Consider the following 26444-nt stretch of genomic DNA (forward strand, 5'->3'; position numbering starts at 1 on the left):
TAGGGTTGTTGATGAGCGTATGTAACTACTCACCCATCTAATGATACTATATCATACATGTCTTGATAGGTCAATTCGTTTGGCAGCTCTTTTAATTTTTTAACTGGAATTCACCGGATCAGAGGGAACTGTTCCATTGCTAAAGTATTTAGGCACTGTCATTCTATTACGTCACATCATGACACCATATGCATGGACGACGCAATCAATACGGGTTATAAAGTGGCTGCCGAGATGTTCCGAACAATCTATTTACCGTAGCTGATAGATGGAAAAACTATCTCAATCAATACGTTGACATTTCGGTAGCCAAATTCCGTGCTCAATCTTGGGGGGGGGGGACTGGCTATCACACTGGGTTTAGCGCGCCACCACTCCTCCAGGATTCATTGGGACACTCTTATCTGAAGGAATGCGACAACAACTTTGTATGCTCACGATTCACAAGGAGAGTCTTAATCCATGATTTATGTAACCATCCTTTCTCCTATCCGGGGTTCACTGAAACAGCTTTCTGCCAGCGTACCCTGTCACAATTGTTTCGTTGAATAATGGTTTAGCAAAACCGAAAAAGAATATATGGAAGAGATTAAAGAACAGATTATCCTTACAGTACAAGGGAGATCCCGTATTTACAGACAAACAATTTAGGCTTTCAAATGAGTTCTTGACATGAAAATCGATCGAATTTAAAATGTCCGCGAGGTCACATTGGACCAAAACGAGGTTCCTGACATCTTCTTAGCGTAGAAATGCCGCAAGCCAATTATAATGTCGTAATCAGGTTATTGAGAAGAGCGTTCGTCTGCAGGTGTTAGCGTCATCAAATCTTGTCATCGATCACCTAGGTTACCGTCGACACAGAAACATACAGTGAAATAATTGCAGCACTCAAATAGCTTAAAAGGAAGGAATATGTAGTAAAAAGCAAACAGACAGAGGAAGTCAGTGCACATTGAGTGTAGTTGGTGTCAGGAGATTTAACTCCTGTATCAGGAAAAAGTTTACAGGCTCTAGTCCCCAGATGAACACCCTGGCGTTATTTTTGGACCCTGTAATCCAATTGATTGGCTATAAGATCCTCTAGCTAGGACGGGTTGAATATGCTATTAGTTTCACACCACCTGAGGCCATTGTTTTACATAGGACGTCATTATCTCTGCATTATCTTACATTGGATAAAAAACCCAGAAACGAGATAATATCGACTTCTAAACATATTATGCAGATGAAAGTCTTCAAATTATTGAAAAGTAAACAGATATACCATGTACTATTTGACGTTTCATTCGTTAAAGTGTATTTCCATCCTATTTCATTATATTGAATTTTGTTTTAATAAATATTTGGCTGAACTGTTTAATTGTAAAGTGCAAAGAGTGTTCATACTGTAAAACGATGAGTTTGGTTTGGTTTTGATGTATTTAACGTCCTATCATTTAAGGATGTATTAAAAACACTAACATTGAAAGACTAACAATAAGGCTAGTCACAGAAACTGTGCTGGTAGCCATATGAATTTACATTTTAATGGTAACTAGCGGGTAGAAGTATTTATTCACTTCCAGTTTTGATCCTAAGAGTACCTCTGTTTAATTCTTTGTAAGATCAATTAGACCGGGTTGGTAAGCGTACAGCAATATCCAAAATTATATCAGCAAATGCAACAGGTTTGACTGAATGTGATCATCTTTCTCTCTCTATCACNGCAATATCCATGCTATGACTGTTCAGTGGGAAAACACTTTAAAAGTGACACTTAGTGACCAATCACCTGTGGGTACCTTCTGCATGTGATAAATTAGCTGTTACGCGAAGCACAACACTAAACACAATACTCCAGTTCATGTTGATCAAACAAACGGCGGAAGTCAAGGCGCCAAGATAAGACTTGATAAATGTGTGGTAAGTGTTTTGTTTGGTCAACCAGTGGTCGGAGGACATTAGACTTAACGAAACACAGAGATAGTCTGAGACAAAAAATGATGGAGGAAAACATGGTTCGTTAAAATATGGCGGGGATAGAGATAAACTGACGTTGGTGAATGTTGAGGAACACACATCTGACTGCTACAGATAAAAGTTCGTAGCCAAAACTGGCCGTTGCAGAGGAGTGAATGAAATTGGTGGAAAGACACACGATCCGTTAATAAACGTTTAAAGAAATATTGAATTAGATGCACAGAACTAACAGATATAAAAAAGTGGTAGTCAGAACATAGAATGGGGTGGTCATAACTGACAATTTCGTTTTAGCTCAAAACTAATCCACGTCTCGTCAGATTTGTAATTTGTAGAGCAAAGTACTATATATGAAAGTACGACTAGGTATATATACAAATAGAATTATGATAATAAAATATGAAATCACGAAAAAAAACAAAGCCCGAAAAAAACCTCTATTACAGATAATAGCGGCGAGCAGGAATTTGATTTTGTATGGGCATCACATATGACGACTCCGTTATCTCATTTTGCGCGACTCAGCTCCCGGAATGGGATCAGTATGACTACCGATCCATCACTCGCCAAACTTCCATCTGTTATCGCCTGCATTGAGGCCGCTTACATCCATCTTCTTTGTTTATACAGCAGGGATGAGATCAACCCGTCGCTCGATTTAATCTTCAAATGATGAATTGAGCTTCGTGTAGAATGAATATATCACGAAAAACGTTAGTTCGGTGAACATTATCAACAAATCGGGGCTTGTCCACAGCAATCAACCAGCTGTTGATTGTTTGTGTGAAATCTAATTCAGGAGGGAAAAAAATCTACGTAGCCTGGCTAATTTATGAAAAAATTCTCAGCTGCATTTTACTACTAGCTTATCTCCCCCTAGTTTAGAACTTAGAATCAGACATCCAAGTGATCAAAATTATTAGAGTTATATTTTTTTCTTAATTATTTAATATTCTAGAGACGGTGGCCAGTCTAACACAAACGCGGCGACTAAGAAATCCGTATTTGTATATTATAATCATTTTTGATACATTTGTTTTTAGAGTGTTAAATCAGTCACAGAAAAAGACGCTTGTCATTCAAAGAATGCCAGACACATATTTTCAACAAAATCAAGTAAGCGTGAAAGCTGATTCACTCATGCGTATCTTACCAGATTTTGTACATGATTACAGTTATGGGTCCGTACTTTGACCGACTCATTTGAAGCAACGTACCACGTACATTAATATACTACACCACAGAAACAGTAACACCTCACCCAGACCTTTTTTATATTCGACCTTGCTGACATAGGCCGATGCATATACTCGGACAAACCATCATTACTATAAAGACATCATGTAGTTACTTCTACCATAGGAATGTAGTAATTCTGAGCGCAGAATTAGATCTTCATATAGAAAGTCCACATAAGATACACATATTGATTGACACTTGATTGTACCGTGAAGTATGTATAGATTTAGAGACATATTCCTACTGATAAGGAAGCGAAGTTGCCTTTGTTATATCAGGGTAGGACGGGTCATCGTTTATCTAGTATGAACTTAAGCACCAATTTTTACTTAAATGTTTGGAAAATAATTGCTTGAAACTAACGGACAAAAAACGATATAATGTGAAAATGCGTTTCTCAGTTCACGTTGTACCTTTTTATCCTTATGACAACTTGCTGAATCTAAAGCCCCAAAATAATCTCAATGTTCATTAATACAAAATTGAAAGAGTTAGCAGATATACACTCCTATTTGGAGGAAAAGCCCTTGTGGACAAAGTCAACAGTGTATTCCGATACAGGCCTATGTATATAGCCTTTTCATGGGGTCTACTATTGACTAACGCTTGGTCCTACACACTCCTCAGCAGGTGGACGTTTGACATTTCCAATATTGATGTAGCGTGTTGGGTTTTATTACCAAACTAGGTGAGACGTAATTGATGGATAATTCTAAAAATACACGCCATCATTTGTGATTTGGAGAGAGTCTGTGCGTGTTTAGACAATATACCGTTAATCGGTTATAATTATAAAAACAAATTAAGTTCTACGAGTGACGTCGGTCCCAGAAACAATTTTTCGTTATATCAAAATCGTACATATAACGATACTTTATACTCGGCCAAAATATTAACAAAGTAAACACTTACACGAAGACCACGAAAAATGTTCGATCAGAATAAGACCAGGTGTTCCATGAGTAAGCATTTTTTCTGCTTCATTAACAACACCTGACAAAGTAAATGTAAGCCATATTCATGCAAAGTAAGAACCTCGATAGCGACAATGAAATCACAAGTTAATTAAAAGTTAATTTATAGGTATATAAACCTGACATCTTCGAACTCCTAGATTGACGCTCTCGATATTACAAATGAAATCGTCTCTGCACTTTAAACAGGTGATATCAGTAGCGGAATCCTTGGATTGCCAATGTTAATCCGAGTACTTGCAGGAGGAAACTTTTCATCTACTGAAAAAACATATCAGAGAATCAACATATTAGGCTAAGACAGAAACCACTATAGGTACGGAAAGACAACAATAGAACGGAGAAGACAACAAAATAACTGGGAAGATATCACAAAAAAGGCAAAACACAGCCGAAAGTAGATGCTTCAAAAGATTAAGCGTTTCCTAAATCACATTTCGTCAATGTTGATTGGAGCCTTTCAGGCAGGCAGAAAACCGTTGCTAAATAGTTCATTTGACAACAGCAGAGGTCTATCCAAAAAAATATATCGGCTAGAACAGGCTCAGACGCTGCAAATTACACACTGATTGTAAACTCCATAGAAAGGTGAAGCTAGTATGTCCTACTGACGAAGGGATAGCTATAACGATTGTGAATTAAAACTCTCCGGTTGGAGATTTTTTTTGTGACACCCTCAAGGTAGGGGAGGATTCCATTAGGTAGTGTGAAGATATCATTTGAGACAAGATCATCTTTTGCGACGATCACATGAACAAGGAGTATCGAATTCTGTTTTAAATCAATGTGTTACTGCGTTGGGAGCTTTGAAACTTGAGGACCCCGAAATACGTGTTTACTCTCCTGTAATTAAGGGATTCAGTAGGATGACAGTAAATACGTGTTTACTCTCCTGTAATTAAGGGATTCAGTAAGATAACAGTCAATACGTGTTTACTCTCATGTAATTAACTGATTCAGTAAGATAACAGTAAATACGTTTTTACTCTCCAGTAATTAAGGGATTCAGTAGGACAACAGTAAATACGTGTTTGCTCTCATGTAATTAAGGGATTCAGTAGGATAACAGTAAATACGTGTTAACTCTCATGTAGTTAAGGGATTCAGTAGGATAACAGTAAATACGTGTTAACTCTCATGTAATTAAGGGATTCAGTAAGATACCAGTAAATACGTGTTTACTCTCATGTTATTAAGGGATTCAGTAGGATAACAGTAAATATGTGTTTACTCTCATGTAATTAAGGGATTCAGTAGGATAACAGTAAATATGTGTTTACTCTCATGTAATTAAGGGAGTCAGTAAGATAATAGTAAATACGTGTTTACTCTGATGTAATTAAGGGATTCAGTAAGATAACAGTAAATACGCGTTTACTCTCATGTAATTAAGGGATTCAGAAAGATAACAGTAAATATGTGTTTGCTGTCATGTAATTAAGGGATTCAGTAAGATACCAGTAAATACGTGTTTACTCTCATGTTATTAAGGGATTCAGTAGGATAACAGTAAATACGTGTTAACTCTCATGTAATTAAGGGATTCAGAAAGATAACAGTAAATATGTGTTTGCTGTCATGTAATTAAGGGATTCAGTAAGATACCAGTAAATACGTGTTTACTCTCATGTTATTAAGGGATTCAGTAGGATAACAGTAAATACGTGTTAACTCTCATGTAATTAAGGGATTCAGAAAGATAACAGTAAATATGTGTTTGCTGTCATGTAATTAAGGGATTCAGTAAGATACCAGTAAATACGTGTTTACTCTCATGTAATTACGGGATTCAGTAGGATCACAGTAAATACGTGTTTACTCTCATGTAGTTAAGGGATTCAGTAAGATAATAGTAAATACGTGTTTACTCTGATGTAATTAAGGGATTCAGTAAGATAACAGTAAATACGTGTTTACTCTCCAGTAATTAAGGGATTCAGTAAGATAACAGTAAATACGTGTTTGTTATCATGTAATTAAGGGATTCAGTAAGATAACAGTAAATACGTGTTTACTCTCCAGTAATTAAGGGATTCAGTAGGACAACAGTAAATACGTGTTTGCTCTCATGTAATTAAGGGATTCAGTAAGATAACAGTAAATACGTGTTTGTTCTCATGTAATTAAGGGATTCAGTAAGATAACAGTAAATACGTGTTTACTCTCATGTAATTAAGGGATTCAGTAAAATAACAGTAAATACGTGTTTGCTCTCATGTAATTAGGGGATTCAGTAAGATAATAGTAAATACGTGTTTGCTCTGATGTAATTAAGGGATCCAGTAAGATAACAGTAAATACGTGTTTGTTCTCATGTAATTAAGGGATTCAGTTAGGTAACAGTAAATACGTGTTTACTCTCATGTAATTAAGGGATTCAGTAAGATAACAGTAAATACGTGTTTGTTTCCATGTAATTAAGGGATTCAGTAAGATAACAGTAAATACGTGTTTACGCTCATGTAATTAAGGGATTCAATAAGATAACAGCAAATACGTGTTTACTCTCATGTCATTAAGGGATTCAGTAAGATAACAGTAAATACGTGTTTACTCTCATGTCATTAAGGGATTCAGTAAGATAACAGTAAATACGTGTTTACTCTATTGTAATTAAGGGATTCAGTAAGATAACAGTAAATACGTGTTTACTCTCATGTAATTAAGGGATTCAGTAAGATAACAGTAAATACGTGTTTACTCTCATGTAATTAAGGGATTCAGTAGGACAAAAGTAAATACGCGCAACTGTAAACCAAATGCGTTAAGTCTGGTTGCATGTTTGGCCAATGACCTCGTCAAGGGGAGAATCCTGATACCCAGGGATAACTACATTGACTTGGTGAAAAAATAGCCTTTTATGTCAGTAGCTACCAATATACCAATATACCAATTCCAGTTTTAACCAGTATACTTATACTAACGTTGGCTATTGAAGGCACATCTTTCTTTTTGTGGCATTGCTATCGGACTAAAACCCGGCAAATATCTTTGGTTTATCCTTTTTTTATTGACGTGTGTATGGGGAACAGCGAAATGGCATTTCCAGTACAGTAGGTTCAACAAGTTTTGCAGTTATAGCATTCTGGATTATTTCAAATACGTCAAAGGTTATCTCTTGGTTTTGTTACTTCTATAGCGTGTCAAAGATTATACTAGACATTAAACATACGAATGTTTCCGTTGTAAATAGGGCGACACTTTATCATAAGTGTCTGTTACCAACACGACGGATCATCGAGATCAAACTAGGTTACTAGTTATACATAGGGGCGATAACGACCCGCTAATTCAGGATAGCTCATGCATGATCGGTTAAAGTGGCATTCCATTCCTATACACGCACGTTACACATATTTATGAAATCCATATTTGTATGGTGATACAAATTATGTAGCCCCACGTTTCATATTAAACCAGAATATGTGGAATTCTAATCGAAAATCACTAAAAGGCTGCCGCGGTGATGTGGGTTAGACTTAAGTATATATCTATATGTACTCTTGAAATCGGTACACGGACACCACGTGGATCAGTACATCAGGGTAAATTATAAAGTGTAGGCTACAAGATCGGTACATCAGGGTAAATTATAAAGTGTAGGCTACAAGATCAGTACATCAGGGTAAATTATAAAGTGTAGGCTACAAGATCAGTACATCAGGGTAAATTATAAAGTGTAGGCTACAAGATCAGTACATCAGGGTAAATTATAAAGTGTAGGCTACAAGATCAGTACATCAGGGTAAATTATAAAGTGTAGGCTACAAGATCGGTACATCAGGGTAAATTATAAAATGTAGGCTACAAGATCGGTACATCAGTGGAAATTATAAAGTGTAGGCTACAAGATCAGTACATCAGGGTAAATTATAAAGTGTAGGCTACAAGATCAGTACATCAGGGTAAATTATAAAGTGTAGGCTACAAGATCGGTACATCAGGGTAAATTATAAAATGTAGGCTACAAGATCGGTACATCAGTGGAAATTATAAAGTGTAGGCTACAAGATCAGTACATCAGGGTAAATTATAAAGTGTAGGCTACAAGATCAGTACATCAGGGTAAATAATAAAGTGTAGGCTACAAGATCGGTACATCAGTGGAAATCATAAAGGGTAGGATTGTAGCCTATCTCCTGTTTTGATCGCGCGTTTTCTCTAAAGTGCTGATGTTTTAAAGCTCTGCTGACTCGGAAGGTGAAATTTACAAATAAACTAGATCGAGGCCCTGGTTCTCTGTGGTGGGCCATTACCTGCGACGTTTCAGATAGACGAAAATGCCGAAAATTCCGTGGAAATGACGTCACTGACACACAAAGTAAACAAGATTTCGGAACCCACTTGAGATATCCATGACAACGTAAACACAGAAACTACCTGACCATTGTGACGTCATTAGAACGTACTTGGTGACCGAAATAAGAAATAGGTCTCTTATCTTGTTTACAACTATGTATCAACATTCCATGGTGACCTATAGCACATGTTTCTGATAGCGGTCCGCTTATCTTCCTCTACTTAAGGTGGCTCCACACTTTCGCAATTAACCAGCAAAATTCGTGGAAACTTTCATATAATGGTTATGCAACTATGTTGAGTTGATTTTATGAAAATCTAAACATTCCGATAGTGTGGGGACTTTTTTGGAAAAAATACCAAAAAATTGAATTTTCGTCAATTTCAATATTTTCCGGGTTTTTTGTGTGTGTGTGGCATTGTTCGGAACAATAACAACAATAATAAAATGAAAAGAAGCATTTCTAATTAACCCTAAAAATATTTTATTTATCGCAAAATATGTAACACATGTTATACAAAGTGTTTTTTATTGAATTTGTACAGATAAAAGTGATTATCTACAAGCTAAAAGCAAACAGGACACAAAGATCTATACATACAGAATGGGAAATTGAACAAAATATACACAATGGCTTTATAATTATTTTTTTTTACATTTTACAATCACTTTGATCCGGGTGAGAGTTATCTTCCTTGAAAAAATTCGGAACTTTTTGCAGAGGGATGTAAATTTACACAATGACAGTTGTCTCTGTTTACATATAACAAAAATGATGGAAATAAATCAAAAATATGATATCCAAATTATCAATTTATTGTTCTTTAATGGAACCAAATTACCCTCAGTCATGTACACTTTGGACATCATTCCACAGTCCGCTAACTCACGGTATATTTATAATTACATGTCAGGTACATATGTGAGACCAGAGGCTATCGCATGGTATGCCGTTCTCACGTGCACTCACACATGCATTTCATAGGTATCTTGATATTTTACAAAACATTATTTTCACAGAGTAAGTAGACTACATTTGTAAACACGATTTAATCGACAGAGCGAAACTCCCTCANCTGAAGTACGTGTGATTATACATTTCCCGGTAAAATCTCGATATCGGGTGTTGACATATCAGCGGCACGCACGTGTACTATTGTTTACCTGGGGCCTGTTCGTTTATGCGGACCAACCGGTTTGACCGTTTATAAATGTAACAATTTCGGGTATAAATCCTGGCGGACCTGCAAATGTGTATGCAGGCCTTGCAGGACTTTCTCAAGGCTCGCGTTAAAGCAGCATCAGATTACTAGGTCCGGCCTTATTTAATAAACGAACAACAGTGGTCCGATCGGTTTGACCGTTTAAAAGAAAATGGCCCAGGTGTTACTATAATTTGCACTACGATATTGAATGCCCGATACGCAATACGGAAATGACGACACGGTGTACATGCACATTTCGATCAAGATAATTGAGTCCGAGCTGTACTTTTTCCGGAAGTACGTCACGAAAATGGACGCTGATGACGATGTGTGGAGCCACCTTAAGACTATGTCATCAGGAACTGTTCGCCCTGGCGTGATGACGTCATAGGGTAAATAGTAAATAATAAATAGTAGTCCAATTCGGATACGATGTGCTCACCAAAAAAACATATTTTGAAAAACTAGTGACATGGCTATTAATGCTTTAAAAGGACATGTTTACAATATGAGGATTTATGAAAAACATCCAACGATATTATATGATTGCAAAGTTCTCAAGTAACGGTATAACATTGATTCTTCGGATCATAAGCCTGTCAGCTGGGCTTTGTTTGATGATAAAGGATAGTACAAAGTGCCTTTGTGAACCGCTAACAACCTGATTCTTGTATCATATCCGTAGCGTAATCATGAGTCTTTCATTCGCGGAACGGTTAGTTAGTGTACGGCCTCAATCAAGTAGCACTGCACTCCCAAATATGTATTTTCTTCAATGATGAAACAAATGATGGCGACATCGTAACTCGAGTACTTATGCTATGTATGTGTATTGTCTGACAATAGTTCTACAGTGATGTATGAAATAATTCTATCCGCTATAACCAATGAAAATCAATATCAACCTCAAATACAATCAATAAACATTAGTCTCATCATCATATGCAATCAATGATTTATTTTTTATCTATTCGTAAAAAATGAAATGTAATGACAACATGGCCCTCACTATAACACTTCATGATAACATGGGTGTTTCTTAGCTTGAGAGTACACCATGGCAGAATAATGATTCTCATGATTTGCTTTCGTATATCTTCCATTATCAAACTGTGCTAGTTCAGTAAAACCTTAACACTCATTAAAATTGCATATTAATAAGAGTAAGCTATTGATAATTACACTGTAATTAAGACATTATAGACATCGGGTTTGTATTGAAAAACAATTCACATCTTACATCGTCAGCTTAAAACAAAGATATGTACAAAACGGAGTTCATTGTTTCCTGATAAATTTGATATCGATTAAATCGATCGAATCAGATCTGAAGTTTAAAAATTGGATAGCGGATGGACCGTCTGCATATCCGAAAGGTTTTATTGGATAATGGTGCGAGCTCGGAAAACGATGACTTATGATCGGAGAAGAAACCTCGGAAACCTTGACACCTACTCCCTTAGTTCCAGACAAACCAAACAGGACACAAAACAACTATTGATTACTTTCGGTGAGAATAGCAGACTCGTGTCTGTCGTATGGATGAAATGCCACGTGCAAAGAGGCATGGACAGGTCATGAAACCCATCGATGATTTTGTCAAATGTTCTGCCATTCGACTAGTTTTGAGTAACGTAGTAAAATTTTCAATTGTGGTACTGATGGGGAGTTTACAAAGCAGATAGCTCACGGGCGTCACGTGTTTCTCTTTGCATCGGAATTCAATGGCGCTTGAAGACATGTGTTTGCCAAATTTAGAGTCAAACTAATGTGTATCAAATGATAGTGCTGTGTCATATTCACGAATTAGGTTATAATTATTAAAATCAGAAAATGAAAATAGGGCCATCATAAGACAAACGTTTTACTGATATTATTTGAGGGGTAAGGCGGATACTGTCCTTGTCATTTAGTTTATACTTAATATAGCTGTATGTAGAAAACTGAATGGACTCTTATTTTACCAGATGACATTGTTTGTTATACAACTGGTCGGACAGTAATGGTCAGAGACCCAGGCACAGTGAACGAAACGGCCACTCTCTAGATAAAATCCCGTCCATTGGGCCGCACTCACAGGAAAAGATGAACAATTGGGGAGCGTATCGATTATGGTAAATGTTGATCATTTATGATATTCTATACAAGACCCTTGACACATATATCGATATGTAACATCAAGATCATAGGGGCGCTTGTTCTTATTTCGTTACATGTAGTTCACGGACATCTGACGAATGAATTATTCAGGAGAAGGGTACGCAATAGGAATTGATATATATCTATATATATGACTACATGCCTAGAATGAATGGCTGTATCAAGATTACAGTTGACCATACAGGCCTAGAATGCATGGCTGTATCGAGATTACAGTTGACCATACAGGCCTAGAATGAACATACAGGCCTAGAATGACCATTAAAACGAGTTATCTTATACTGATCATACAAACGCTTTTGATATTTAGAATAAAATGCCAGGCCTGATGTCCTTATATGAAAAGTAATTAAACGACCTGGATTTTCCATCCAAAATGTGCATGTTATCCTGCTATCATGTTAAAGTTTATAGTGTTTTTCTTGATAACTACTAGTAACAAACAATTGATCAACTGACTATTCAATTACATATTAAAAGAACTTGTTTAACTTACTTACCTTTATAACACATAAACTGCGACAAACTTCAGAATGTAATCCAGATCACTAACTTTTATGCATTTCCCTGTATTAAAGAGGGAATCTAACAGACCATCTCCTTCGTAAATATAGCAAGCCAAATACAGCCGTCGGTAGTGCTTCTCAGACGACGATTCGTCCTCAGTCCAGCACAAGTTATTTGTTATGTCTACACATCTTGCTACAATACATTACGCCGTGTTGTATAACACCCGGTCGTGTTGATGTTTTTTCTAAGAATTAACTTTGATCAAATGTATGTCCACTTTTATATTTTTAAATGTCTCCTCTTAATCTGATACTAAAACGTATGCCGGAGAGTCGAAATGTTCAATAAATCAACTTATCTCATAAAGCCGACGAAAGCTTAAAGTTGGCGTATTGGTGATACAAAGTTGTCAGACTAAATCTCCAAATAACGTGTTACAACCCAAGAATCACTGTACTCTCTCCGAGATACGGAGCTAACTCCCCGGTCTTACCAACAGAAGGACAGGTACTCCGGGCGACACGAACAGGCTTCAAACCAAGACAGATCCAATAGATGTTTACTTAGGAGATTACAGAGGCAAATAAGCAATTCAATACGAAATAGTTTTCTTCAATAAATAAGCTCTCAAGTCACGGTAAATATCTAAACAAGACACGCATACAAGATTCAACGATTATTTTAAAATATTATCTAAATAACCTTTCCCACAAAACCCTTTAACACCTACAAGAACCTTCACTTTCACATGTACAAATGACCATTACCTTGACCCATCTGACCACTCAATAGGTTAAATGGACATTCGAGACGTTTATTGTGATTTGAAACTCCTTTAACTGAGCGGTACATTAACGGTCTCACCAGATTTTACAGGCTATAAACCACAACACATTGTCGTTATTTCAAGAATTTGAAATTAGAAAAAAACACCAAGTAAGTCCTTAATTGATTGAGAAATCCCTTAAACTTTATTGTATTGTCATTGGAGTTTGCAAAGCCTCGCAGCGATGGATGTAAAATAATTTACGACACAGGCGTCAAGTAATAAAATCGTAAATTAAATTACCTCACATCCGTTGTTCCGACATTAAAATAGTTTTAAACTCGAGACATTAATTTGAAGCGAATTAAACTTAACTCCAAAACGTGATAAAAGGTTTGATTGTGTACACTACAAGAGATCATTTGTCTCTGGCGTGTTTACATTTCCCTCCATCAAAGCTTAGATTTCCGAGCAGCCAATTCACCGCAATGTTTACATATGATAAATGCGCAATTATATACACTGTGTATTTATACCTTGCACGTATTACAATATTCAACTGTATTTACATAAACTACATCAATTGTCGTTTGATATCTTATTCTTAATCTGTTTCAAAGAATGGGGTTGTTCATTTCAGAACGAGTAGATCATATACAAATTAGTGTCCTTTGTAGCTTTGCAGAACAGCAATGACTTCATATACGATTACTTTAAAGTTCCAAACGAATATTCGTCAATTGACTCCACATAATTACCCCAGTTTGTCTCTTATCGGATTTCCTTTTTACTTTAACCTACACAGACTGAGGTCTGAATTTGGGAGACGTCTGTAACTGTTACGCCAAATATAACCTCGTCCCATGTGAAGCCTGATAAATGACTTTTGAGGGGAAATGTGATACTTGCAATACCTGTATAGAATGATCATATTTTGTTGTTACCTGTGTTTACCTGTGTGTGTTTGCATGTTATAACTGTACACGTTCCTACGTAAACAATCACAAACGTACAAAAAACTCAAAATAAGACATTTGTCTATTTATAGACATAATGATTATGTTACACTAACCATGTTGTTTAGAGCGGCCGGTGTGGAAGGCACGCAACATGTTTCATTTTTTATCAATTCAGACCACAAGCTCTGGTCAACTTCAAAACGTTGTTTTGAATACGGGCATACCTTGTAGTTTTGAAGCAAACAACTCAAAAAAACTTTGTTCGTACACGAAGCTTCTGTTTAGATTTTACATGCACCCTACACTGTTATACAAAAGATATCACATATCATGCATGTAGGTATAGGTGAATCTTTATATTCCTAATGTACTCAAACAGTTCTTACCGTCTGTGACCTACCCGTGTCCGAGTTGGCCTTCCATACTTAGTCCAGGTTTAATTCCAGTTCACTTACATACAGTACATAAAAAACTATCTGATATGGTAGACAACTTTTTACCACATTTAATATCTGTATTAGTTATACCGCGGGGTAACGGGCCTAATGGCATGTAGAGTTATCTTCAACTGGTATACAAGCACAAAATTGTTTACCGAGCGAAACTCGTGTAAATCCACAAAAATCATACACAATACTTACCAAACGTCTATCAGACACAGCTTCACGAGAATCCCAAACACCATATACCACAATCCACATGAAACGTGACGCAATTTTGTTCCCTTTGGGCAAATTGTTTATGGCCGACTTGCAACTTGTGATAGTTGATAAAATTTACAATGTCCATTTAGCGGCTCAGTGACACCTTGAACGGCAATGGTCATCAATCTATCATGCTGTTGTCCAGTCAGTGCGGCCGTCTCACCTGAGAATAGAAAGAAAAAAGATAAGATGGCATGCCATACAGACTGGGCGTTACCAAAGAGTCAAATAGCCAGTGGTCAATTGGTCAAGGTTGTATTGTTATCTGGCCCAAGATTATCTCTGTATACCCTTACTTTTAAGATCAAATAGACTATGTATCATACAATATTTCAAAAATAACCAATGTTCCATAATTATCGAAGTCCATTCTTATACGACATAGCGTTACTGTGTTATTAGTAATACCTATGCCTTGCATTGGTTTGATTTAATAAATATCCCATTGCCATTGCCTGTGTCATGAACATATTTTCGTATCTATTTTTCACACGGACCAGTCCTTGAGTATGGTGTCCGTCTTTGTGAAATGCTGAAACCAAAAGAGGGGCCTACATTGGCCGGTCGCCATGTGGATCAGTCAAGGTTGAAGAAACGTTTGATTACCACAGTGTTGCCTTGAGGTGATCGTTACGAAGGAATCCGATCAAGGCCCTCAGAGCGACGCTTCGCTTACAAAGTGAAAGATGAGGTTATCGAGATCGATTGTGATAGCTGATAAAGACAAAACAGGCGGCGGCTAACGACAGATAATCGTCCAGCTGACACAGCAGGCACCTAAACGCTGTGTAAATTACACGGACACAAGCTGTAATTAAGACTATTGACAAGCACTACTTGGCGACATTAACGTTGTGTGTTTATTGAAAACATTGGTAGTCAGCGAGAGTAGACAGCAGTTGATAGAAAATCAGGATAGCCGCGGCAACCGAAATCCGGCAAAGAACGCGGAATCCAATGGGGATGCCAAAACAGTACAATATTCTACGATGAATTGATTTTAATTTAATAAAGGAATTGTTTTAAGTTTTTGTCTGAACAACGAACATAATACTGAAACATAACCTATAATCTACAAACTCTGTACAATTCCGAGAATCGGTCAGAAAAAATGAACGTTAAAGGAACGGCTAGAAAGGCACAGTAAACTGATTAAGAAGTATCAAAAATAGATGTGCCGATACCGGAAGTGTATGGAACGAAAATGACAGCGGAAACGGAAGTTGACAAAATGGTAAAGCACGAACTGACCTTAACCATACCGCTGATTGGTTACGATGACAAAATCGTCCTACACTTAAAAATATCGGATAATTCTTAACGCCAAGAGTTTTGAATTTAAAACGGTATTACAAACGTCAAACATTAGCTTACGTCAAATTACATGCGTAGATAATTTAGGCCACATCAGATTGCATGACTAAATCCTTAGGACACGTCAGATTACATGCCTAAATCCTTAGGACACGTCAGATAACATGCCTAAATGCTTAGAACACGTCAGATTACATGCCTTAATCCTTAGGACACCTCGGATTACATGCCTAAATCCTTAGGACACCTCGGATTACATGCCTAAATCCTTAGGACACGTCAGATTACATACCTAAATCCTTAGGACACGTCAGATTACATGCCTAAATCCTTAAAACACCTTGGATTACATGCCTAAATATTTAGGACACGTCAGATTACATGCCTAAATCCTTAGGACACCTCAGGTTACATGCCTAAATCCTTATGACACGTCAGATTACATGCCTAAATCCTTAGGACACGTCAGAATACATACCTAAATCCTAAGGACACCTCGGATTACATGCCTAAATCCTTAGGACACGTCAGAATACATACCTTAATCCTTAGGACACCTCGGATTACATGCCTAAATCCTTAGGACACGTCAGATTACATGCCTTATTCCTTAGGACACGTCAGATTACATGCCTAAATCCTTAGTTCACTTCAGATTACATACCTAAATCCTTAGGACACGTCAGATTACATGCCTTAATTCTTAGGACACGTAAGATTACATGCCTAAATCCGTAGGACACGTCAGATTACATGCCTAAATCCTTAGTTCACTTCAGATTACATGCCCAAATCTTTAGGACACGTCAGATTACATGCCTAAATCCTATGGACACCTCGGATTACATGCCTTAATCCTTAGGACACGTCAGATTACATGCATAAATCCTTAGGACACGTCAGATTACATGCCTAAATCATAAGGACACGTCAGATTACATGCCTAAATCCTTAGGACACCTCGGATTACCTGCCTAAATCCTTAGGACAAGTCAGATTACATACCTAAATCCTTAGTTCACTTCAGATTACATGCCTAAATCCTTAGGACACGTCAGATTATATGCCTAAATCCTTCGGACACGTCAGATTACATACCTAAATCATTAGTTCACTTCAGATTACATGCCTAAATCCTTAGGACAAGTCAGATTACATGCCTAAATCCTAAGGACACGTCAGATTACATGCCTAAGTCCTTAGGACACGTCAGATTACATGCCTTAATCCTTAGTTCACGTCAGATTACATGCCTAAATCCTTAGTTCACGTTGGATTGCATACCTAAATCCTTAGGACACGTCAGATTACAAACCTAAATCCTTAGGACACGTCAGATCACATGCCTAAATCCTGAGGACACGTCAGATTACATGCCTTATTCCTCAGGACACGTCAGATCACATGTCTAAATCCTTAGTTCACTTCAGATTACATACCTAAATCCTTAGGACACGTCATATTACATGCCTAAATCCTTATTTCACTTCAGATTACATACCTAAATCCTTATTTCTCTTCAGATTACATACCTTAATCCTTAGGACAAGTCAGAGCACATGCCTAAATCCTTAGGACACGTCAGATTACATACCTAAATCCTTAGGACACGTCAGATTACATGCCTAAATCCTTAGTTCACTTCAGATTACATATCTAAATCCTTAGTTCACTTCAGATTACATACCTAAATCCTTAGGACACGTCAGATTACATGCCTAAATCCTTAGTTCACTTCAGATTACATATCTAAATTCTTAGAACACGTCAGATTACATGCCAAAATCCTTAGGACACGTCAGATTACATACTTTAATCCTTAGGACACGTCAGATTACATACTTTAATCCTTAGTTCACGTCAGATTACATGCCTAAATCCTTAGTTCACTTCAGATTACATACCTAAATCCTCAGTTCACATCAAATCACATACCTAAATCCTTAGTTCACGTCAGATTACATGCCTCAATCCTTAGCTCTCTTCAGATTACATGCCTAAATCCTTAGACACGTCAGATTACATGCCTAAGTCCTTAGTTCACTTCAGATTACATGCCTAAATCCTTAGAACACGTCAGATTACATGCTTAAATCCTTAGGACACGTCAGATTACATTCCTAAACCTTAGGACACTTCAGATTACATACCTTAATCCTTAGTTCACTTCAGATTACATGCCTAAATCCTTAGTTCACGTCAGATTACATGCCTAAATCATTAGTTCACTTCAGATTACATACCTAAATCCTTAGGACACGTCAGATTACATGCCTAAATCCTTAGTTCACTTCAGATTACATACCTAAATCATTAGGACACGTCAGATCACATGCTTAAATCCTAAGGACGCGTCAGATTACATGCCTAAATCCTTAGGACACGTCAGATTACATACCTAAATCCTTAGGACACGTGAGATCACATGCCTTAATCCTTAGGACACCTCGGATTACATGCCTAAATCCTTACTTCACGTCAGATTACATGCCTAAATCCTCAGTTCACTTCAGATTACATACCTAAATCTTTAGAACACGTCAGATTACATGCTTAAATCCTTAGGACACGTCAGATAACATGCCTAAATCCTTAGTTCACTTCAGATTACATGCCTTAATCCTTAGTTCACTTCAGATAACATGCTTAAATCCTTAGGACACGTCAGATTACATGCCGAAGTCCTTAGGACACGTCAGATTACATGCCTAAATCCTTAGTTCACGTCAGATTACATGCCTAAATCCTTAGTTCACTTCAGATTACATACCTAAATCCTTAGAACACGTCAGATTACATGCCTAAATCCTTAGGACACGTCAGATTACATACCTTAATCCTTAGTTTACGTCAGATTACATTCCTAAATCCTTATTTCACTTCAGATTACATACCTAAATCCTTATTTCTCTTCAGATTACATACCTTAATCCTTAGGACAAGTCAGAGCACATGCCTAAATCCTTAGGACACGTCAGATTACATACCTTAATCCTTAGTTTACGTCAGATTACATTCCTAAATCCTTATTTCACTTCAGATTACATACCTAAATCCTTATTTCTCTTCAGATTACATACCTAAATCCTTAGGACAAGTCAGAGCACATGCCTAAATCCTTAGGACACGTCAGATTACATACCTAAATCCTTAGGACACGTAAGATTGCATACCTAAATTTTTTGGACACGTCAGATAGCATTTATAATACGAAAACAAAAACAAAACAGCAACATTAAGACAAAACTGAGTATATTAGTACTTATAAGTAAATATCTAGGGCAGACCTAATTTTATATATAATTACGTTAGTGAATAATTGAGACATTTATCTGATAGTATATAAATATTTCTTATCGCAATATATTTATAAAATGTTCTACAAGCAATCTTTTTAAATTTCTGATTCAATTAGCTACAATACGTAATTATTCGCTACATTTCGTACAATTTCGCAAACTATCGCAAAGATTCGTCATGGGATCGTCCTCGATCGCTTGATATGCAAATTAGCTGATCACGACCTGATAACTTGCGACTTCGATTCTAACGCCAGTTAACGAACGCTATGCGAAGACTTTCCGATTGGTTCACGTATTGAAACGAATTTTAACGAATGATATACGAAACTTTTATTCGCCACAAATTATTCAACATGCTCAAAATTTTCCGACGAACAAGACTAATCGCAACGGACACAAAAGCTCACAAACGCATCCATACGAACACACCAACGATGTACAACGTACATATACTAATGGGAACGAATTTGACTCAAGTCCTATTCGCCAGTATACGCAAGTTGTCGTCGGGGTTTTTTCGTCTATGTGTGAGGAGGCCCTTAGAACATGGCGATCATTTAGAAACGCCTGTATCGTGTGATTAGATACCCGAATCTGGTCAGTAGTGTTACGTACAACCAACAGGTCGATACGGCCAATATCAAAATGTAATTTCGTACCGGCCGACATGCCGGTGTTGACATAATTTCAGATTGGCTTAGAGCTATTCCAATAATTGAAGATAATGTATCTGGTAATTCACGTTGTCATATCTCATGTCAACGACAGGCGATCATAGCGTCAATCTCATGTCAACGACAGGCGATAGAACTCGACAGATAGCTCACACACAGGGACTTGCGAATTAGTTAAGTTTCAAGTTTCAAGTTTAATTTTTACACTCACGCCACACGTATACGTGCGTAACAAGAGGTCACATATTACATAGTATACATTGATGGACATAGTACACACAGTATATGACACACGATACAATTTATTCAATAACAACCCATTTCAATAATTCTTTTAGCTAACTTATTTTAGATATTAAGTAGCTTAATTACTCTTTGTATAAATTTACTTACTTTTGTTAAAAGTACCGTGTAACAAATTGAGAACATTCCTTTCATTTTGATATAAGTTGGGTTGACATAATAATAATTTGGTAAATAAAGTTGTCTAAGAGCTACAACGGATACATTAGTACATTGGTATAAGTAGTGGTATTCGTCCCCAGCACAGTTAGAGGGTCTATGTTTGCTGATTATAGATAGTAATAATGAAGTTTTATTGGTTTTAGATTTAAGCTTGGTATAGATGTCACCCCAATTATGGAATATAAGTAGATGTGATCAATGATATGGTTCTCATTTCTTGTTGAGATTAATATTAGACGATTACGGTGTTTAGATTAAAAAATTAATAAATTGCTATAGAAATAAATTATTAAGTAAAAAATCCACTCAATTTACGGTACATGCAGTATTATCAGATTCAGCAAAATATTCTGAATGAATATGAACTCATTTACAAAATATTTATTTGACTTCCTTTTTTTCTTAATCAGTTTTATCGTCCGTCTGACATTACTTTTTTTCGATTGACGATAGGAACTGACTTTTGTAAGTTATTATAACTTGTACTAAATACCTTTTACATAATTGGATATACAAAATATGTTTAAAGTAAATATGAACCTTCATTTTGGGGACTGGATGGATTTTACCGAGTGTTGTTCTAAACCCATAAAACGTGTAATATCCCTGTGATTCTACAGGCTTTCGTCGTGCTGAATTAGGTTCTTTTCTAAGACATCGTGTAACATGTCAGGATAGAACAGACACCACGGTTGACAATTTACCGGGCTATTTCATACCTTACAACCTTGACCCTTTCATATTGACCAAAATTGACATTTTCTTTTTACATATTAGAGCTTTTAAGACATCATACTTTGACTATCCGACACTTACATGTTCCACAGAGTAATCAGAACAGGCAGTTATTCTAATTGGACTAGCAATATTAGTATTTAATCGACTAAAAAATGTAACAAACATTTTCCTAGATACCCTATTTTCAAAATTTCTATATTGGATCAAGTTGACAATGCGTTTTTTGACATTAACAAAAATGCGCATTGTTGCCAAAATAAAATTAAAAAAACAACAACATTTCAAACTAACCAGTTTTTGTGTCGTTATCGAATTTTCAATAAGAGCGATTCAAATAAATCACGTAGTAGAATAACAGATTAAAAGATACAACAACACATGAACGTTTTTATAAAGGAAAAGGTTAAAGTACAATGCTTAAGCACCACTAAACTGCAATGCGCATCGACACAATTGTCTTTGCGACTGAAAAAAATCCAATAAAAAACAGATAATGTTACGAATTGATTTTCTTGTTAATTAGTGCATACCAGATAATAGGACAATTACTGTGACACATTGTGAAATAATTGATTTCCCCTTCAATCAAAATATCGAGCGGAAAAGATCTTGTGAAAAGTTATTCCTTCTATTTCATTTTCAAGATGAATATGTTTCAATTTAATTGTTACAAATTGAGAAATCTGAAAGAGAAGATAAAGTGAATGTCGAAAAAATGTATGACTAGTACCACATTTATGTTTTGAAAAATCTATGATATTTAAGAGGATCTTGTTGTAAATATTTAGCACTAAGGAATATAAATATGAAATGTCATTGTCTTGATAGTTCTGATGCTTTACACATACCAAAAATGTATTTCTATTCTTAATTTCATTTTAAAATCGAGTTCATTGCACGCAAGAACTACATCTACTATACTTTATTGAAATACATGAAAGACAGTTGCAGTTATTACTGTGTAATAGACATGTTATGGACATATATTTCCAGAAAAGCGACCACATTTTTAAGGAAATGGATTACTGAAGAAAGTGATTTCCCTGCGCAGCAGAACTACTTGATGGAAAGCTTGTAAGGACGAAGATGATAGATGATGACAGACCGGGGAGCGATACGAGGTATACTGATGGAATGTGATTCAGGACTCCAGTGGTGTCAGCAACGTACACACATCGTATATACACTTCGTAATACGATACTTTCATTCAGACTTTCAATGTCATTTGAAATATAAGAACGGTACAAAAATGAAAATGAATACGTCAAAAATGTAATAAGGTATAGTATGAAGTTCCTAACGAAAACTCTCCTAATCATTTTTCGGGTGGTCGGGTGGCGCAGTGGATAGCGCACTTGCCTTCCACCAATTCAACTGGGGATCGATTCCCAGATCGGCCGTGAACATGAATAGGGTAACCTGCTCGAACACGCAAGTTTTCTTCGGGTACTCCGGTTTCCTCCCACATTAAAACTCCCCGCGCGCTAACATCCGAGTTAAAAAGACAGATTAATAATATAAGGTAAAATCATCTTTTTTTTTTATAATTATTGTGAATTAAATAAAGTTTATATTTTATATATAATGTTTCTAGTATCCCCCTCCCCCCTCCCTCAACACAAAATCTCAAACCGAACGTACTTCGCCTATTCCACCACATTTTACCATTTAATCTCATTACCTAGTAATAATTATATAAACTTAAACCAAACACCAATCTAAGGACATTTACACTCACGTGTTTATAAACTACAAAGAATAAAAAACTGTTCTGTAACTTTTTAAGTGTATAGAGTTTCCCATCATGTATTCAAAAAAATACTTATTCTTAGTTTCGAGTTTATTATAATATACAGACATAATAAGTGTTTTGTTAAAAAACCCATAGCACAATAATAAACCTAATAAAGACAACAATTACAACGATAGCCATCAGCCCGGGCAACACAGTAAATGTTACACGAGCCCAATGCAGGCAATTTGTCACTAGAATGTCCTCGAGAACAATATACAAGGACGTAGACCTGTTATATCTACTGCGTTATGAACCAATCTTCGTCCTGCTTCGTTTGTGACAAGGATCGGGGGGACACGGGTGAGTATAAGTCTATAGGTGTTGGCGATGTCTCGTATTCCTGTTGGTATTTTAACTGCTGGGAAGTATTTGATCTTTAGACATACTTATTGTTTGTATATATATATCTGTTCTTAATTGCTGTGTTAGTACGTCGACAACGAGTTGTCACATTGACCTAGTTCCTATTTCGTTCGAGACCAAAGCGACAGGCCGTCAATAAAATTGAGGTAAAGTGTCCACATCGACCTTTGCTTTGCGTTCTTCATTTATTACTTCACAATAACAAATTCAACAAAGAACGAATCACAAAGATTCAGAAATCGAAACTTTTACACCTATAGTGTACTCACGATCCATTCCCTCATACCCCACTCATCTCCTTACAGAAAAGGCGACTGAGATAAAGCAAGTGACATTAATATGAACAAGTAGTTAGCCATGAGGTTTAATTACGTTGGTTTTAATCTGAATAGCATGAAAATTTATTTTTGCTTCAAATAGTATATATACATTCAGTTTTGTATGTACATATTCAATAATCTTAAAAACTATTTAAGACAAATTATTCTATTTACAGTTTCTCAAAATCAGATAATGCGATGCAAGTAGACAGCACTGAAACTCATAATGGCAACATTCCTCAATTCCAAGTCAATTGTTTGGACAAGATATACTATATTATGTGAAGTTCTTTTTACACAACCAATAACATTTTCTATGACGTTAAACAGTCGGAGTCCCAGATAAATACATCGGCAACCACAGACCATGCCACACAGAAAAAAAACATGTGACTGACTGGGATAACTCAAAGTTTTGGACAGAGAGAGCAATCTGTTCAAGCGGCAGATAAAGGAAGCCATCTGGATACGTCGCAGTGGGACAGTTCTAAATCGAAACGAGGGGGCTCAAAGACTCTCGCATATATATGACCAAGTGTCAACAAAGCTTAGATGAATTGAGTCATTTCGGTACATATATAAGAGCTATTGTACATACGTTTCCAGCGTAGCCGAAATCGACATCGATTTTATGGACAACTCGTACACGTTTTACACCTTTGTGTGCATACGCTTCATTGGTCATTTGTCTGATGAAGGTGACAGTGTACATATCGTACTAGTCATCGAAACGTCACATAGAAAATGTTATTGGTTGTGTAAAAGAAACTTCTCATAATCCATACTTACCAAACTGAAGAAAATGTTTAGAAATAAAGATATAATAAAATTTCTCATAAAATTGGCAATGTCAGTATATACAAATCTGATGATTAAATGACTGTCAAAAATAGAAAACATAAAATATCTTATTATCAACGAATTGTCTGTAGGTTAAATTGGGTTTGCATTTCCTGAACACTCATTTGCCAAGACGTGATCACGTGTGAGTCTGTAAGCGCCTTAGAGTAATTTTACAAATTATATAGGGCGCTATATAAATGCTGTATATTATTATTATTATTATTATTCATATTCATGAACTCGATGTTACTATTTTCAGACATAGCAGGTCAGTAATCTCTGTATGACGTCACTTCCATTGCAGCGTCACAATACTCTCTGACAAATGATGCACATATTTTTCAACGATTTTGTTATGGTCCATCTCTTTTAATAATAAAAGTATGCATGATTTCATATCTTACATAGGTTTTAAGAACTTTTATTCGGGGAATCTATGAACTTTAAAAGTAATAGTGACCTCGACATCGGTTAACATCACTTTCTCAGGTTCACATTACCATATATTCACCTGAACAAAAGTCCATAATTGATAAATAGTTGACGATTTACAAGTAACATGTACATTAGGGACATGCTGACCTTTATATAAATAAATATTACCAATCAGAATACCCAACATTGCATGATATATGAGAAAACCGGAAAACATCACTTGTTTTCGGAATCTGAAAGAAAATTTGTGAATTCCAACGTCATGTTTTAATAATTTTACCGACTGAATCAATTGATATCTCACTAAGCCCATCCGAGAACGCATTAAAATTACTTAAGAAATAGATGTTCAAAACACTAGAAAAAAAGTAGACCCATGCAATACAATATACCGATTAAAAAACAGTAACACTAGCTATAGGCTTCACTTTAAAATAAACACTTATCATTAGGTAGCTTCTAACCGTAGCGGTACATGCTTCAGTAATTTAATATATAATTCAGTGATGTAAAGATCCCTACCTGCAGTAAATCCACGTGTTCTTTTGTGTGTAAGTCTGAACATAGATAGGACTCTCAAACATCTGTGTCCGTCAGAGATAGGTCAAGTATCTGGAGTAATGCATATTCTGGTTTCAATCCGTAAGCTAATTCAGTGTACCGTATACCGACTACAGTATAAATTACACCTGGCGTTAAAAACGCTACAGGTAAGTCGTCAGTTCATACTACAGCTATGTTGTAACAGAGTGTTGATAACATCAAAGTACATTATAAACGTATATTATAAACACACCTGAAGCTACTGGGATGCAGGTGGACAGGTGTACTTCAAGGTAATTATGTTGAGTCCGGAGGCGTAAAACACGTGATCGGGATTGTTCATCACTCTCTCCTATTACCATAGATGTACGTATTACCTGGTACACATATTACATGTGTCGTGTTACACACGGGTACGCATATAACCTGTGTCGTGTTACACACGGGTACATATATTACCTGTGTCATCTTCTACCGGGTACACATATTACCTGTGTCGTGTTCTACACGGGTACACATATTACATGTGTCGTGTTCTACACGGGTACGCATATTACCTGTGTCGTGTTACACAAGGGTACACATATTACCTGTGTCGTGTTCTACACGGGTACACATATTTCCTGTGTCGTGTTCTACACGGGTACACATATTACCTGTGTCGTGTTCTACACGGGTACAAATATAACCTGTGTCGTGTTCTAAACGGGTACACATATTANATATAATGTTTCTAGTATCCCCCTCCCCCCTCCCTCAACACAAAATCTCAAACCGAACGTACTTCGCCTATTCCACCACATTTTACCATTTAATCTCATTACCTAGTAATAATTATATAAACTTAAACCAAACACCAATCTAAGGACATT

General features: G+C 36.4%; 1 protein-coding gene across 3 annotated transcripts in view; it reads right to left on the reverse strand.

Moving 5' to 3' along the window:
- Positions 1-25682, reverse strand: part of LOC110464082 (protein phosphatase 1 regulatory subunit 27-like) — a 55489-nt gene extending 29807 nt beyond the window's left edge. Inside the window, exons 1-2 of one of the 3 annotated variants that reach the window (XM_021519118.1) lie at positions 25552-25682; positions 14717-14942 (exon numbers count right to left, since the gene is read on the reverse strand). The gene's annotated coding sequence lies outside the window, so the exon portion shown is untranslated. Of the gene's footprint in view, positions 1-12340; positions 12866-14716; positions 14943-15187; positions 15333-25551 lie in introns of those variants that run through there. The other 2 variants (XM_021519117.1, XM_021519119.1) reach the window with 2 other exon arrangements.
- Between the last annotated feature and the right edge of the window lie 762 nt (positions 25683-26444).

Source organism: Mizuhopecten yessoensis, unplaced genomic scaffold (genome assembly GCF_002113885.1).
Source record: "Mizuhopecten yessoensis strain PY_sf001 unplaced genomic scaffold, ASM211388v2 scaffold10955, whole genome shotgun sequence".
Classification (NCBI taxonomy): Eukaryota; Metazoa; Mollusca; class Bivalvia; order Pectinida; family Pectinidae; genus Mizuhopecten; species Mizuhopecten yessoensis.